The following is a 17412-nucleotide window of genomic DNA, read 5'->3' on the forward strand; positions in this document are numbered from 1 at the left end:
GCTTTGATCTGTATGTCTTGGGTATACAGTACAGTGAAGAAGCATTCCTGTAGAAACCATACATCAAAGAATTAAGCCACATATAGAAAAGACCGTACTTCAAGGTGACGGTAGCTACCCCGTTGTTCTTTATTATTACGTAACCATGACAAAAGTATGGTATATTATCTCGATAGGTCATCATGTTACACACAGTGTAACTGTTGTTTGCTGTTGGAAAATCACATTTTCAGCAACCTGTATTGGGCGACAAATGAACATTTGTACCCATGTGTGTTTTTTCATCCATTACCAGACCTCATCACAAACAGACCCCGCATGGAGGGTAAAAAGTCCTATGTCTGCCCCACAAATCATTACTAGCAGCTCTGCATTTGCACATCTCTGTTAAATTATACAGATTAACACTACACTATCATAACTGTACCTATTATTACATTACTTTTATTAAGATTCTGTGTATTTCATTTATTCGCAATATCAATGTGCGGATTCAAAAGACCAGCTATCGTGTCCAGGCTTTAGCAGCAGACAGAATATAAAGGTGCTGGTTTAAAAATATCGTTATGATTCACTTTGACTGTTTCACTATGGCAGTTTAACACGAATGAAACTGTTTTAGACTGTTGTTGGGTTCTTAAGAGTCTCGCAGTTTGATTAATGTAAGACTTTATTTCATTCATAAAAACAGACTTTGAAATAAAAAATAAATACAAAATTATATTATTATATCATCTACCTTGTAAATTATGATTCATCCACAATCTGTGTAAAGACGAAATAAATCTTTTTTACTTCTGTAAATACCAAAAACATTCTAACGTGTTAAAAACATGTCATTAAATCTGATTAATTCAACAGTCACACCTCAGAGTTTGTGGTACATTAGATGGCTAATCACAGCTTGCTTGGTGGTTCTTATGAATGTTACACAATGTTACACAGCAGGCAATGACACCTGTATGTCAAACAATCCCAGAAGACACTGAAGGCAACCCGCTTCAATTGAGAAATGTCTTGGGGACAGTGAAGACACAGATTTAGAGAAACAATACATCAAGTAACAAAGTGTGGCTTCAGCTCTATAGAAGATACTTCATGGTGGTGATGTCCTGCTTTCCAGGATTGTTACACTTGTCTTTTAAAAGTTTTAAGTGGGACACAATAAAGTCCTTAAGGAGGACTGGCACCTACCGGAAAGTGTTCTACCTCTTATCCAAGCCTAAAACAAGAGTTGAAACAGCTCAAGCATTCTCAATATTTGACTGTACTAAGAGCTATTTAAAATAATGTCATTTGTTGAGACATTTACTCATTTACTGAGCTAATCCTGTTTATTTTACTCAGGTTGTTGACCCTATATGTCTGTCTTGTATAACACAAAGTAATTATCAATTACCGTAAGACTAAGAAGCAGGTCTTTTGTACTAAAGTATATTTACATTTACAACATGCATTGAGTCACAAACAGGGAGTAGAGGTTATATATAATCTTAATGTACTGAATTGCAGACTGAAAATGAATTAAGAGCATGTTATTATTATTATTATTATTATTATTATTATTATTATTATTATTATTATTATTATTATTATTATTATTATTATTTATTTCTTAGCAGATGCCCTTATCCAGGGCGACTTACAATCGTAAGCAAATACATTTCAAGTGTTACAATACAAGTAATACAATAAGAGCAAGGAAGTCCGTTTCAACCCTTTCCAAAACCCCGTAAAGAAGCCTCTTAGCTATGCTATAAGCTAGTTTGATGCCGTTGAGTAAGCTCATTCATAAGTGATCAGATTTAACCTACTCAATCTTTTTAAACCTATACCTATAGATGGCTTTCAGTAGATTTTCAATTCCATTTATAAAATCACTACAAGAGTCCCAAGAGTCATGATTATTCTCTTCAATGAGATATTTACCTTCTGTTGCAGGGGTGTCCAATTCTGATCCTGCAGGGCCATTTCATTCCAGGTCACGAACTTCTTAATTGGGACCAAGTCCTGGACTGGAAGGGCCATTTTGCCAACCCCTGATCTTTTGTATCACTGTGTACATGTATAATCATGGTATGTGTATTTATTGCAAGACTACTGTATTACATTTAGATTTTTTAAAAATGCTTTTCTGTGCATTTGTACTCCCTGCCAATGGACACCAAGCACTCACGTTTCTACTTGCATGGACATATGTTCTGAGATTTTATTTACTAATGTCCTTACTTTTACTGTTTCATCATGTTTAGTTTAATTTAGAAAGATCATGCAGTGGTATTCTACACAATGCTAGAAGAAACACAAATGCAAATTGGTATCATAGTAATACCATGGGATGGTTGATGCTGTCACACCAATGCAGTTTTGTTCAGGTTAATGCATTTGCAGTAATGGGTGAATGTATGTACAGTATGGCCTGACCCCAAAACTGTTTCCATGTTACAGAAACAAAAGCATTTCTATTTAATTTCTATACCATTGAGTGGTTAACATACTTCATAGCTGCCTTTTCAGCTTTGACATCAAACACCATCAATAGTTATTTTATCCCACCACTCCCTAGTTCAGAGCACCTAGCAGGGTAGATAAAGACACAAGAGTTTGTCTTGTTCCGGGTAGTCAAGAGGACAGCTCCATCTGTTTGGAGGCAGATCTATGCGTTGGAGCCGCTCTCACAAAGATGCACACTCAGTTACAGTGACAGGGTTTTTGTACAAACACAGCAGGGCATGGGATGTGTTCTGACACATGTCACCTATAGGTGACAGTAAGGTAAAGGACACAAACTGCTTTTAAAAATAGATTCTGAAGACAGCAAGCCATGTTACATGAACAAATCCAGCCGCCTTTCTGTAAGCAGGAATATGGGGCAGTCAATTAAGCTTTTTAGTTTTTGATTTACAGTATTAAAGACTATCTGTTGGGGCCTAATTCGCAAGGTGATAACCCATGATTTTTTCTTTCTAAATTCTGTTTTTAATCATTTAAAGCAAGGCTTAATTTAATACACCAACCCAGCCTATAGATAATGAATGAGTTAAAGCTTGGAGATTAGGGTCTGTTGTCTGTGTTAAAAGTCTGGAACACATTCAGTCAATCACATTACACTTAGGGCTAGATCCTCAAAACCATTTACTCCAAATTGTCTTTAGCAGGATTTTTTTTCAGATTGCAGAAACACATCCAATAAAGTCAGACATATAACATAGGGGGTTTGGTTGGTTTAAAATAGTTTATTGTTTGTTTAAGAAATGCAAATTATGTTATTTGGAGTAATTAGCTTTGAAAATGTAGCCCTAAATGTTGGAGGAACCACATTCACCCAGACCTGAGAGTGGTTGTCTAAGGGCAGATTTTACATCTGTGACCAACAACCTTCTGTACCGCTGTTCTTTGAAGCAGTATATTCATTGTGCCATATTTATACAGCTGTACAATAATGTTTTAATGGTTATAAACGTCTTCAGAATTTGGTCATAAACACATGCACAGAAATGTATTCTTTTTACCTAAACAATAGTCTATATAGTTTACTGCATAGCGTAAAAATATCAAAGTCATACTTTATTCCATAAGGATTTTCATCTCAGTATTATAATGTAATTATTAAGTCAAGGACAGACAGCTGGTTGTGAATATGCATTAGTTTGAATCAGTCCTTACTGGGTCCTCCAGGGAGTTTATTCAGGCCAGTTACCTTAATCACTTTAGATTTGTCATTTCTATGATTTTAACACACAACTCATCTATCTGCATAACATCATTTGAACTTCATGTTTCAATTTAAAGAAACATTTGTGCAGGTTAATATTTAATAACTAACCAGTACATTGAATGACTTGCTTTTTACCATGTAGTGAGTAGTGATTGAGAATACGTGTCTGGGTATTTAAAACAATATTGTATGCCAACTACAATATACTTGACTTTATTCTATTTTATACTTACAGTTTAGATGTTTTATATTTAAGATTTTTTTTTATTCTAAGCCATCAGGGTTTTTTTTTTAGTGCAAACACACATTAATGTTACAGAGAAGAGCAGTGAACAGAAAACAAATATTAGATGATGATTGTATGGGAGGTTATATTCACTCGAATGCCAACATCCTTGCATCCTTTTGCCAATGGGACACAGTGCACCCCAGTACAAACATATGTGACAGAGCACAGTCAATTTTCTTTCCTTTCTCTCTTCTTGAGTAAACAAGGAAGTGGAATGGATCATAAGCACACATGCTGAGAAGTACAAGAATGGAAAATGAGTTTATATATTACCTGTGAAACAACACCTGAGGTGGGAGGGGGATTCAAAAATGTGATGTTGCAAAGAAATATAGAATAAAGTAATTCATATTCTATAGGTCTGATTCAAACCTTGAAATCGTCAGACGCTGCTATGCTCAACACAGCATGTCTATTTACCAGAAGAGGGTCACTGTATATTGGTTCATTCTAAAGCCTCTATTAGATATTCAGCTTCATTAGGATATATGGATAGGCATGTCAGCAGCAGGTCTCTTAAAAACAACAAAAGTGGATTAACTTTCATCTCTGAAAAGCCATTCACTTCATTTTATTTCGCATTTTCAATGATTCATCAAAGGGTTGGAGCCAGACCACTTGGGCCCTTTTACTCTTCAGATCCCACGCCTCCTTCAGGCATCCTCTGGGTACCGAAGCCCTTAGATTGACATAACGTCAGCCACTGAACATGCCACCCTCACTGAATTCAACACGTGGCAGGGTGCCCATTTCTGTTTCTACAAATCAGTTTAAGCATGTGCCAACCAGTCCTCCCATCAAAGGAAAAATAAATAGTGAATAACAATGGAACCTGGTAGGTTGAAGACATTATATTATGGGTAATAAGAGTATACCACCATGAGTCATAGTTTGAGCAGTAACCCATGGTTAGAAGTGTAATTGCATTGACTGCTCTATATGGCTACTATCCATCAAAGTAACAGGGTAGGTAGCGCAAGATTAGTCTTAATCGGGTTCTGTGAAACCAGTCATAATAATACCCAAATTCAAATGCACAAAAAAGTCTAAAACATGTAACACTAAGTTCTGTTTAAAATCTGCTGTATATGATTTAGGTGTAATTGCCAGACATTTTGGTGTACTTTTTGCTGCAACCTTCAAATCCTTTACCATCCTTAAGGTTTCTTCTTGAAGTCATTCTACCCAAATTTTACCCTAAGCCCTTATTGCATAATGTATGTATAATAGCGCTAAAAGAAACTCAGTAATAAATTTAGACAAACGTTTAACAGTAAGTTTGTATTCTGTAAGTTTGTTTTCATGCTACTATATATGATTGTTTAAAATTATGGATGAACAACAATATATATTTGACTCACAATTAGACAAGGGACATGTTATGTTAAATATATATTGTTGTTCGCCAGCTCTCTGCTTTCCTGTCCAACCACTCTCTGCTTGACCCTCTCCAATCTGGCTTCCGCTCTGCTCACTCCACTGAAACCGCCCTTCTCTCTGTCACCAACTCACTTAAGTGTGCCCGAGCTGCCTCTCTCTCCTCTGTCCTAATTCTCCTCGACCTCTCTGCTGCCTTTGACACTGTTGATCACTCTATTCTACTATCATCTCTTGCTGACCTGGGGATCTCTGGCACTGCTCTGGCCTGGTTCTCCTCCTACCTCTCCAACCGCACTTACCAGGTAACCTGGCGTGGAGCAACCTCCACACCTCACCCTCTCTTGACTGGAGTCCCCCAAGGGTCAGTCTTGGGTCCTCTCCTGTTCTCTCTCTACACCCGCTCCCTGGGCCCCCTCATCGCATCCTATGGTTTCTCATACCATTTCTATGCTGATGATGCTCAGATTTTCCTCTCCTTCCCCACCTCTGACTCCACCATCTCCTCCCGTATCTCTACCTGTCTGTCTGCTATTTCCTCCTGGATGCACTCGCATCACCTCAAACTCAACCTCTCTAAATCTGACCTCCTTTTCTTTCCCTCCTCCTCCCCCTCCTCTGATCTCTCTATCTCTGTTCCTCTGGAATCTACCACACTCTCTCCCTCTTCCTCAGCTAAAAACCTTGGAGTCACCCTGGACCCCTGCCTCTCTTATTCCCAGCACATCTCCACTCTGGCACGCACTTGCAGATTCTTCCTGAGCAACATCCGAAGAATCCGACCCTTCCTCACCAACTATGCTACCCAGCTCCTGGTCCAGGCCCTGGTACTCTCCCGCCTAGACTACTGCAACTCCCTCCTGGCTGGCCTCCCTGCGTCTGCCACCCGTCCGCTCCAGCTCATCCAGAACTCTGCTGCTCGCCTGGTGTTCTCTCTACCTCGCTTCGCCCACGCTACTCCACTACTCCGCTCGCTCCACTGGCTCCCGATCACCGCTCGCATCCAGTTCAAGACTCTTGTACTAGCCTACAGATGCCTTGATCAGACTGCACCCAGCTACCTCCAGACCCTCATCTCTCCCTACACCCCCACTCGACCTCTCCGCTCCGCCTGCACTAGAAGACTGGCTCTACCTCCGCTACGCTCCCCTGCCTCCCGAGCCCGCTCCTTCTCCACCCTTGCTCCGCAGTGGTGGAACGACCTTCCTACAGATGTCAGGACTGCCCAGTCCCTGACCACATTCCGGCGCCTCCTTAAGACTCACCTCTTCAAACAGCACCTGTAGAACTCCTCTGTTGTATCCTGGGACACTATCACCCTTCATTTAAATATGCTTTATTTTGCTCTTATCTGCCCCCTATTTTACTGCATTTAATCCTGTACCTCAGAATATTGTAATCTCCCAAGTGTTTAATCTGTAGTATTTTGTACTTAATCATATCCTGATGTAACTATCACTACTTAATCATATCCTGATGTAACTTTCACTATTATCTGCTGTATTATTGAATTGTGGTTTGTCACACTTGAGAATTATTGTATTTCTTGTTCTTATTGTATGACTTATATTGTAACACTTGAATGTATTTGTATTTGCTTGCGATTGTAAGTCGCCCTGGATAAGGGCGTCTGCTAAGAAATAAATAATAATAATAATAAATAAGCCTGGAGTCAATAGTCGTTTGCTATTTATGGTCTCATTTATTGCCTACAACAAGCACAGACAGATTACCTGTTGTTCATTACAATTACAAAGGATGAATATATTCCAGCAAAGTATAATATTGACCTGCAGCCTGTGTAAGATCTCAAAAAGGTCACAATATACTTTACTAGTTCCAAACATTATAGACATATATTTGTATATCGTTTATGATTTTAGATTATTTTTATGATTAGTTAAATGAGTATTTTACTTTTTACACATTTAATACCCTATTGCTCTGTATGCTTCTCTACTGTTGTATATGTTGGACCATTAGTCACCATGCTTACTAGCGATCCCAGTGAAGATACTTCTGAAAAGACTCCTCAAGGGTGATTGCGAAGAAGCATATTTCCTTGCATTGCATTTCTCCACAATTCGCCTTTACTAAAGTATGCAAACTAGATGTTGTAGCAATGGTACTGGAATAGTTAATAAGCATGACAAATAATCAGATAAACAGAACCAACAATAGGTCAGCACACAGAACACATACTAGTAAAATAGGATTTTAAACATATTAGAACTGTTGTTTGGAATTTGTAGATGATATGAAGTATTTCTTTAACTTGATGTTACCTTCCAAAAGCCAATGTAAGACACATCTTTATTTGAAAGGGCAACACTCATGTATGCAAATAGATTTAGTTTGGAGATCTGGCGTCGACAGAAACAAGCAATTAAATATTTTCTTCTGCCTTCACTATCTGTGCGGGGAGGGATTCAGTTTTTAATTAATGTGTAATTAAAAACTTGGTATGCATTCACCTTGATTCAACTTCATTCATTTTTGTGTCAGTGTAATTTGTTTCAACGCAGTATTGAAAACAAATGGGAATAGCATCTTAGTAAATGGTTTCTGTATCATTATTATTAATTAGATATTTAACAGACGCTTTTATCCAAAGCGACTTACAGAGACGAGGGGGTGAACTATGCATCAACAACTGCTGCAGAGTCATGTACAATAGGACCTTGGTTTTATGTCTCATCCGAAGGACGGAGAACAAGGAGATTAAGTGACTTGCTCAGGGTCACACACAGTGAGTCAGTGGCTGAGCTGGGATTTGAATCGAGGACTGTGACAGTGTAGCGTCGTGGCCCAGATGGTTTTCGGCAGGCAAAGAGACTCAGAGACAAGGAAACTGCAGTTAAAGCGCTGCTGTGCAGTTTAATAACAAAAAGAAATCAAAAAGTCAAACACAACACTGCTCACCGAATAACAAAAAGGTCAAACAAAAACAAATCTCGCACATAATAAACCAATTACAAAATAACTGGCGCAAGGGCCAAAACAAAAGGTTTAAACAAAATACAAAAAGATAGGCTGGGCATTAGCCTTCACTACACTTCTTTTTCAAAACTATACCCAGAGCACAAACAAACACTCACCCAAAACACCTCCACCAAACAAAGGAATTTCCCCTTTTTTATACCATGTGGCTGGAGCCTAATTATCAATTATTCAATTAGCTCCAGCCACATTCTCACATGTATTTTGGCAGGGATAGGAAATTAACCCCATCCCTGCCAGCCACCACCAAATCACCACATAACAATATTATTTACAATTAATTAATTAATATTAATATTTATTTCTTAGCAGACGCCCTTATCCAGGGCGACTTACAATTGTTACAAGATATCACATTATACATTATTTCACATTATACAGATATCACATTATTTTTACATACAATTACCCATTTATACAGTTGGGTTTTTACTGCAGCAATCTAGGTAAAGTACCTTGCTCAAGGGTACAACAGCAGTGTCCACCACTGGGGATTGAACCCACAACCCTCCGGTCAAGAGTCCAGAGCCCTAACCACTACTCCACAAGCAGGGCCCTGCCCTACTACAAGGACCTACTGGTATCAAGTCCTTTTCTTTAACCACTGAACCAAACTGAAACACTAGAGCCCTATACTACTCCACGCTTTCTCATTTTGAAGTAGTCTAGTAAAGGTCAGGTTTACAAAGGTCTGCTTCTCATCAACACAACTCAGGGACCTTGAAGATTGAATGATCATGAACAACTGGGAGTGAAGATTAATCTTCAGAAATACTAGGGAATAAACCAATTACCACCTATAGCTACCTGACTGCCATGCTGTGACAATCATCTCCACACTGGACTTCAAGTAACTTATTCCTGTTTTTGTAGTGATTGTCCCTGGACGTATGAGAAAAACAAATATGTGTGTATAAATTATTTAAAAAAACAACAAAATAAACAGGTATTTCAGTGGAATTTCAAAATATGTTTTTAGAAATACCTACAACTTTTACTTTGATAACAAACAGAGCTGCAACTCCACATCCTTCTGTGTAATTACTGTGTTATTACAACTAGGTGTAATTAAGAGATTCATGTAAAGTGTAATAAGAAACTAATATAACATAATGTGACATGTATATTTTGTATTTGTGGCATCTTTACAGGTATTTAATACTAGAAAATACCTATGGTCCAATCTTTTACTCATTTGCCCTTAGATTTCACTTTATTATCTCGGTTTCCAATAATACAACAAATCTCTAATGAAAAAAACCGTGAGTAATCCCTATGACTAAAGGGGATAGAAAGTCTTGATGCACAGTTCTGAATGATTACAAATGTAGTTGTAGGCTGACATTTATCACACCTTCACATTATAGATCACACACAGAACAGAAACATGCTCTTTTCAACATTTGTCTGCTAAAACGATTATTCAAAGCAGAATGTCACAGAGCAGCATCATTACTTTAACTTGATCTTCTGCCCTAAAGCTCAAGAATGTAATAGATTCAGCTGTGATTATTAGCACCTCTTCAAGAGAACCTAGTTTTGCATCACCTAGAATGCAATGACTGAAACAAAACAAACCAAAAAAACTATATGAACATAATTTATATCTTTTATTTAACATTATGTAATCAAAGAAACTACAAAATGATATTGCAAAAGTCTACTGGAAGCCATAATAATAGTGATAGATATAGGCACAGTAGGAGAAGTCTTGGACAAGTCTTGTTTCCCTTCCAAGTCATCAATATTGTTATTTACAGCTCTAAGTCAATTCAGAGAATGTCGCTTTCCTCAGGCTCTCTTCAGGAATTGCATTTCTTCGCTTCTGGGAGAAAAAATTAAATAAAAGAGGTTAGCCGCTGTTGTATTAGGTGTGGCAAAAAATGAAATACAAAGAAGGTTCAATTCTAAATTTCCATGAAATGTTCGCCACCCCAATATTCTCATGTATCTGTTTTCACTTCCAAACTGCATAATGTAGACATGTCTTCCACTGAGCTTGTTACATAAAGACATTCACAAAAAAAATAGTTACAAAAATATATGACCATAAGATGCATGTCTGCAGTATGTCTAGAGGTTTGAATTGAGCAGAACATAACATTGGTTCTACTGCAGTTCAGTTATTTTAGTTTGAATCCCCAACTGTACTGAGTGCTACTGTACTGTTTTTTTTGTTTGTTTTACCGCCATTTTTTATTCCATTTGTGTCAGGTACTGTATTTGTGCCAAATGTAAAACTGCGTTAGGTTTTCTAGTTCAGCTGAAGACCCTCATTCTTTACTTGAATAGCTTTTATTGTCAGCTTGGTCAGCTCTGCACTGCGTTAACCTGATTTGTCAGCAGCGAGCTCGACAGTGTCTTTGACATGATTTCCACTGTAAAGATGTCACCAGTGATGTATTCTCTGGCTGCTTATGTAGATCACAGAACAATCTGAATATAATCACCCTGAAGACCAGTTTGTTCACCCCTTTTGATTCTTCCTGAACAGTTAACAAAACAAATTCCCATAGCTTTAAAGGATTTGATTCCACGAGTCAGAGAATGCTCAGGCAGGATTTACAGTATCTGACCACTGAAGTAAGTTTGGGTAAAGCTGTATATTTGTCCATTGCAGTTAATACAGGAGGAATACAGGTTGATATTTTTCCAGTTTGGAGAGGGTGTTATATTGTACTCACTATAGTCTGTTCAATATAATAGCACCCACATTATAAAGCAATACATTGACCCAAGATTGACACTTTTCGCAGCTGCTTTTTTTTTTTTGATTGATTTGTAATTCAAGTTTAAATACATATTTTTAGTCCAGTAGTCATTTTTATCAAGTGTGAACAAAGCAGGTTGTGAGTCTTGCTTCAGTGTGCACTCAACACTGCTCTATAGTGCCGGTGTGGAAACAGTAAAGGTTTCACATCAGCAGATGCTGTTTGAGTCATCCGCCTCCTGGAATCCTGCCACCAGACAGCTTTACAGTAAGACTTTTCCTATTGAGGTTAGACTTACTGCCCACAGTTCTTGGCGTGATGATAGTTCTTTTATCTTGAGATTTTTACTGGAGATTTAAGATGACTGCACACTTCCCAGCAGAGAACTGGCATTCAATCATTGTCGGCCTCATAGAACTACAACAGAGCTTGTGCTAACATTTTGTAAAGTAATCAGAATGATTTATGACAAAACAGGTTAAATGTATGCATCTTGTTGTCTATCAGGAGTTCTGTAGAGCAAAATATGACTTAGGTATTTGGGGTTTAATCCTGAAAACCTTGCTTTCCTGCAGGCTTGTTAGTTAACCAGTTACATGTTGCGAGCTTTAAAAAGAATGTTATTTACAGCGCGTGTTATAACTAATACTAACTCTTTTGCTGCCAGTGCTCTTTGCTCATTGTAAAAAAATTCCATAATTTTAAGATTATTTAGTGCAGTTGGTCTAATTCCAAAGTAAGTCAGTGTTACACTGACTCAATTATCCCTCAACTGCTTTTTAAAATTATTTGAATAAAATCACAGCAATGGAATAATTTTTGCTTGGCTCTTTCCCTTGAGGAACAGAGCGTAATTATTTTTCATGGGGATTATAAAAACCATTATGACATGCCCTAATTAGTGCAACATAGGTAATTATGTTGTTTTAGCCTATTAAGAAGTATAGTCTAGCACAGTAGTAGCAGGATTTAGTATATAATGCAAATGCAAGGCCTCTGGGTGTTAAACATTGAACTCCATACAAAAAAGAACAACAGGCTATCAATTTATTTTACTAGAAAGGGAAATTTTGGAGGTAGGTGACTGCATGTAGCAATCTCTTAATTTGTGTGTATTATATTGGATTGTATACTACATACTACAGAACCCAGATTGATAGTGGAACAATATGTGATTTCATTCTACTGCTGTCTCAGTGCATACATGAGTCATGATGTGGATGAAAGGCCTACATGTCTCTGACCCCTACATGTCAAGTAAGAGTCACACATAAAATGTAGGGGTGAGAGTGGACCATTTCTAATCAACTGTGATGAGCTAAGGGGGGTTCAGTCTGTGATTCAGCCTCCCAGCAGTAGAAGACGCTGCGCTAACTAAGATGTCTTTTTCACCTAACAGGGGGGTGCCATCTTGGTGAAGGAAAGGCAAGGTGAGTACACAGATCCCGGTCACTCTAGTCATGTGAGATTTAAGAGTACTTGTCCCAACGGGATTGGTGTTCCACTGACTACAGGGGCGGGGCTCTGAGTATATGTTCTTGATACATGAGGAGGAGACATGAGGGAGGAAGATAAACAAAATCTTTGTTTAATTGCAAGTGTAAAGGACTGTCTGGTCAAGGACTCTTTTCCTGGAGAATATAGAATATACAGATTCCTTCCAGGATCCCTGTATACACGTTCTTTATTATTTTTGTAAATAATTAATAAAACCTCTTCATTTACTTACTGACATATCACACTTGCTGGACGGTTTATTCACAGTTTGCTTCCACACCATTACAAGGCATCCTATCACATGAATGGTTTCCTAAGGTGGGAATTTACTTGCTCTTTTCCGAATGTTAATGCAGTGGCTTTCATTTGGTTGGGAAACATATGGCTTGATACAAAACTGATAAAGCAGTATGCAATACTAATGCTGTGAGTAGAGAATAATCATTAAGATCTGCAGTCCACAGAAAGACAAACCAATAACAAGACAGTAATTCCCAGTAGCATGCTTCATACAGTGAAGCTTTACACCTGTATGTGGGCAGGGGTTAAATTGACACGTAACGGTCCGGAACGGCGTTCCGCCTCTTCAGGATTCCGTTCCTGGTCTTCTGATAGAAAGTAAGAACTACCAATCACAGAGCACTGTGACAGAGATCGAATGAGTCTTAGTGTTAGATCTCCCTCTCGACCTGTGAGAGCACGGTATACAAGGAACAGAGTACCCTTAATGAAATGGCACGACAATTTATTCCGTAGGGTAGATGGAAGTCGGTCAGTTCGGAAGGGGGCGGAGCCATGGCACCCGAGCTCAGTGACCCAGACGGTAAGCGGCGTGGCATCCGAGGACTGGAGGAGCGGATGCGCTCGTTAACCTCGGGGTCATGGGCGAGGGTATAAATAGGGGGCATGGCTTGAGTGATCTGTTCCTTTGCATATGGTTAAGTTTAATAACCGAGAAGGAGCCCATACTGTGAGGAAACCGTGAGTGTTCTGTGTCTGTGTATTAACACTGTGTGTCTTGTGTGTTATTTGTCACAGAGGATTACTGAGCACGATCCGGAGCTGCAGCCGCAGGCCAGCGAAAAACCCGGACTTCACCACTCACCTTTCACTACCAACTGTCTTTGTGTTTGCACCTTTTAGCACTTGAATCACGCACTGTCTTTTGTGTTCGTGTTTAGTGTGGGTGTCGGAACGGGACTTTGGGGTTGCGGGTCAAACCCGCGGGATTATAAATTAGAAGTGATACACGCCGCTGTATCACTTCCAGCACTATTATCATTTACAGGTTTTGCCTTGAGGCTCTGGACATTTACAAAAATAAATAAACACCCTTGCACCTGTACCAACGTCTGTCTGTGTGATTCTTCTGCACTGCACTCACCTGCACGTCATTACCACTTTGCCACAAGCACCCACTAGTTTACAGTTACTGCAACTGTTTTATGCTGTATGCAGAATTTATAGTAGAATTACGTGCCAAAGTTTTTTCAGTTATAATTTTGATGGTTATAGGTGTGTATGTCCCCTGTTGTACCACGCTGCTACTCCAGCCCAGAACACAAGACAACCAAGATAGAATACACACCAAATTAACTAGCACCCCGGCCCCCTCACGCCACACCCCTACCCCCCTCACCCCCACCCCCTCCCGTCAACAACCTTACACGGGCCATGGCCGTTCCACTTTAACCATTGTGTGTGAGCCTAATAATATTACATTTCCCATCTCTAGGTCCCATTGTAATGCACTGCTTTTCAATTCAAAATCAAAGCAAATTGCACAGTCTTATGAGATTCATGGAAAGCCATCTTAATCAACTAAATCAACAAAGGTCATCACATTTCAGTATTAAGAAACATTTTTAAAAAAATACAGCTCTCCAAACAGCCAGAAAATATATGAGCATAAACATGGGCAGCAGTGTAGAGTAGTGGTTAGGGCTCTGGACTCTTGACCGGAGGGTTGTGGGTTCAAACCTAGGTGGGGGACACTGCTGCTGTACCCTTGAGCAAGGTACTTTACCTAGATTGCTCCAGTAAAAACCCAACTGTATAAATGGGTAATTGTATGTAAAAAAAAAATGTAATTTTATGTAAAAAATTATGTGATATCTTGTAACAATTTTAAGTTGCCCTGGATAAGGGTGTCTGCTAAGAAATAAATAATACTAATAATAATAATAATAAAACTCAGGGCTTGAGCTAAAAACGTGTTCAGACCTGCTGTGGCTGTGCTTCTTGGTCGACCTATTTTCAAGAACATATTTCTTCCAACAAACTTAATAACATGAATGAAATATTCAGCTGGGATTTGATCCTGTAAAAAAGAAAAGTCAGATCGAGTCACTGTTGCAGTATAAACTTTATTTAAGATCAGAGAATAAAATTCAGCCCGGTGAAAAAAAACCTATAGCAAATCCTGAGAAAATGAATGATTTGAATACAAAGAAAGCAATTACTGGAAAAGTGAATGGGTGTTTTGTAACTCCTTGTCCAGCATCTGCTTTTGGCCTATTTGATAAACTAATTCTTATCAAATCTTATTTTTCAACATGTTAGAGCCACAACTTTTATCTACTTGATTTTCAAGCTGTGGACTGCAGTAGCTATCACATGGTGAGCAATATCCCCAGCTACTTCATTTTTAATTGCTTATTGGAATGCAGATCAATGTCCAATCAGAACCTGCCTGAGTCCATCAAATCTCAAATGAAATATTAATTCTGTTTCTTTTTTCCACATTTGAACCACAACCCAGAGGTGGCAACCAGTTTGCTAAAGCAAAGGCATTTACACTGTGCCATCCTGGCTCTTTGTAATCTAATCTATTTAAAAAATATCTGATTGCCATTTTACTGGTTCATTCTGTTACACTACTGGAATAACATTTATCGTGCAAGACGTATCCTGTAGAGGTTCCCTTTGTGATAGAGGGATTGTGTTCAAAAGGTCTGCTCTCCCAGTGTTTATAATGCAAATGCAACCTTTTGAGTCGAATATCTCTTGAGTGGAGAAAGTTTCAAAGAGCCTCCACTGCCTTCAGGTGAAGAATTCCCCTGGGCTTCCATTATACTTGCATGACAAATACATTGATTCTTGGGCCTTCAAGGGGATTTCATGTTTTTTTTTGTTTTTTTTTTTTAATTTTTTTCAAGTATTTATTTTAAACTCATACAAAAAGATAATGAATTCTGGAACTAATCTTGATACAAAGTTAGATTATTATAATGTTTTCATATATTTACTGTAACATGCAGCAATAGTCAAGTTCCACAATTGGCCCAATTTACATAAACAAATAATGTCTTAATTCATTTAATTTAAAAACATTAGAATTTGCATATGCATAATCAAGTCATACTCGTATATTGGTATACTGACATTAAAAAAAATCATTGACAGTGTATATTGTATACTGAAATTCTGCATTATAAGATATTGTTTGAAATTGTTTAAAGTGTTTTCTTCGTTTTTGGAGAATAGCCCTTAGAGACTGACCAATGAAAAAAAAATTGAATGTAAGCACAGAATGATTTCTCAAGAAGTAAAGTGAGTGATCTTTAAGAGAGAGCACAGTCAGACTGCAAAAGTGGCTGTGACCATTTGGGATTCCTTTATTCTCTCAGTCTGAAAATGAATCTCTCTGTAAAAAACAGGGTAAATCTTAAAGTGTTATTGAACATGCCTCAAAGTTTATAACAAAACACCTAGCTTTCCATTGCTGTCTGCTCTGTTTTCAATTTAATCACTATTGTTTTGATATTTGAATTAAAAAATCCTTGGCTATAAAACACTGTTGTCACTTATTTTCGTATGATATCTCCCTGAATGCATGACCCTGCCTGTCTAAACGCCATTGAATAGGCTGGATTATCCCAGATTTAATCAGAAACACTTGAAGTGGCAAGCCTGTGTTTTGATATAAATGTTCAGTATAATTTTGAAAGGGACGGTACTAAGCTGAGAAAAAAAAGACTTTTTATAGCAGAAAGGGGAATAATGAACTGTACTACAGCAACTGCAAAAACATTTTTCCACTTGCCATATTTCTCAGTGTGGGTCGGCTAGAGTTGTGTATTTCTTGTAGCAAGGCTTGGAAGAATATTGTACCATTCAGTTACTTAGGCGATAAAGAACAAAGCTTTGGATGTGAAAGAGGGCAGCATTCTGCTCCACTGATGCCCTTGATAGTAAGTTAACTGACTCATGATGGCAGTGACTTCAGGAGCAGTCTCTGTATGCAGGGGTTTTTAAAACATGTGTTTTCTCTCAGAACATCAGATAGAGCAGAGTTTTCCTGAGCAGAGTGTTGCAGTGGGACAGGTTAATGGTTACAGTGTTGGTGTACCAGCTGTGACAATAGAGAAGACATTTCATTCCTTATGCTTAGTATTTAACCATTTTATTAAAGTTAGGTAGTGAATGCCCAAACATTTTTTTGTTTTGTTTATGTAACGTCCAGTTATATATTTGTCTTTCTTAGAAGGGATCACTTTTGCTTGTTAATTACAGTTCAACAACATAAAGAAAGACCAAGACAGTTTATACATCTGCAGAGAAAACAAGCCATTGGGTCATAAAGGAAAAGCCTGGAGAGGGTTCTAAAGTTTCAGATTCAAAACTCAAACTTCAAAACCATGGAATATATATATATATATATATATATATATATATATATATATATATATATATATATAGATATAGATATAGATATAGATAGATAGATAGATAGATAGATAGATAGATAGATAGATAGATAGATAGATAGATAGATAGATAGATAGATATAGATATATAGATATATAGATATGTATATA

This window comes from Acipenser ruthenus, chromosome 13 (assembly GCF_902713425.1).
Source record: "Acipenser ruthenus chromosome 13, fAciRut3.2 maternal haplotype, whole genome shotgun sequence".
Lineage (NCBI taxonomy): Eukaryota > Metazoa > Chordata > Actinopteri > Acipenseriformes > Acipenseridae > Acipenser > Acipenser ruthenus.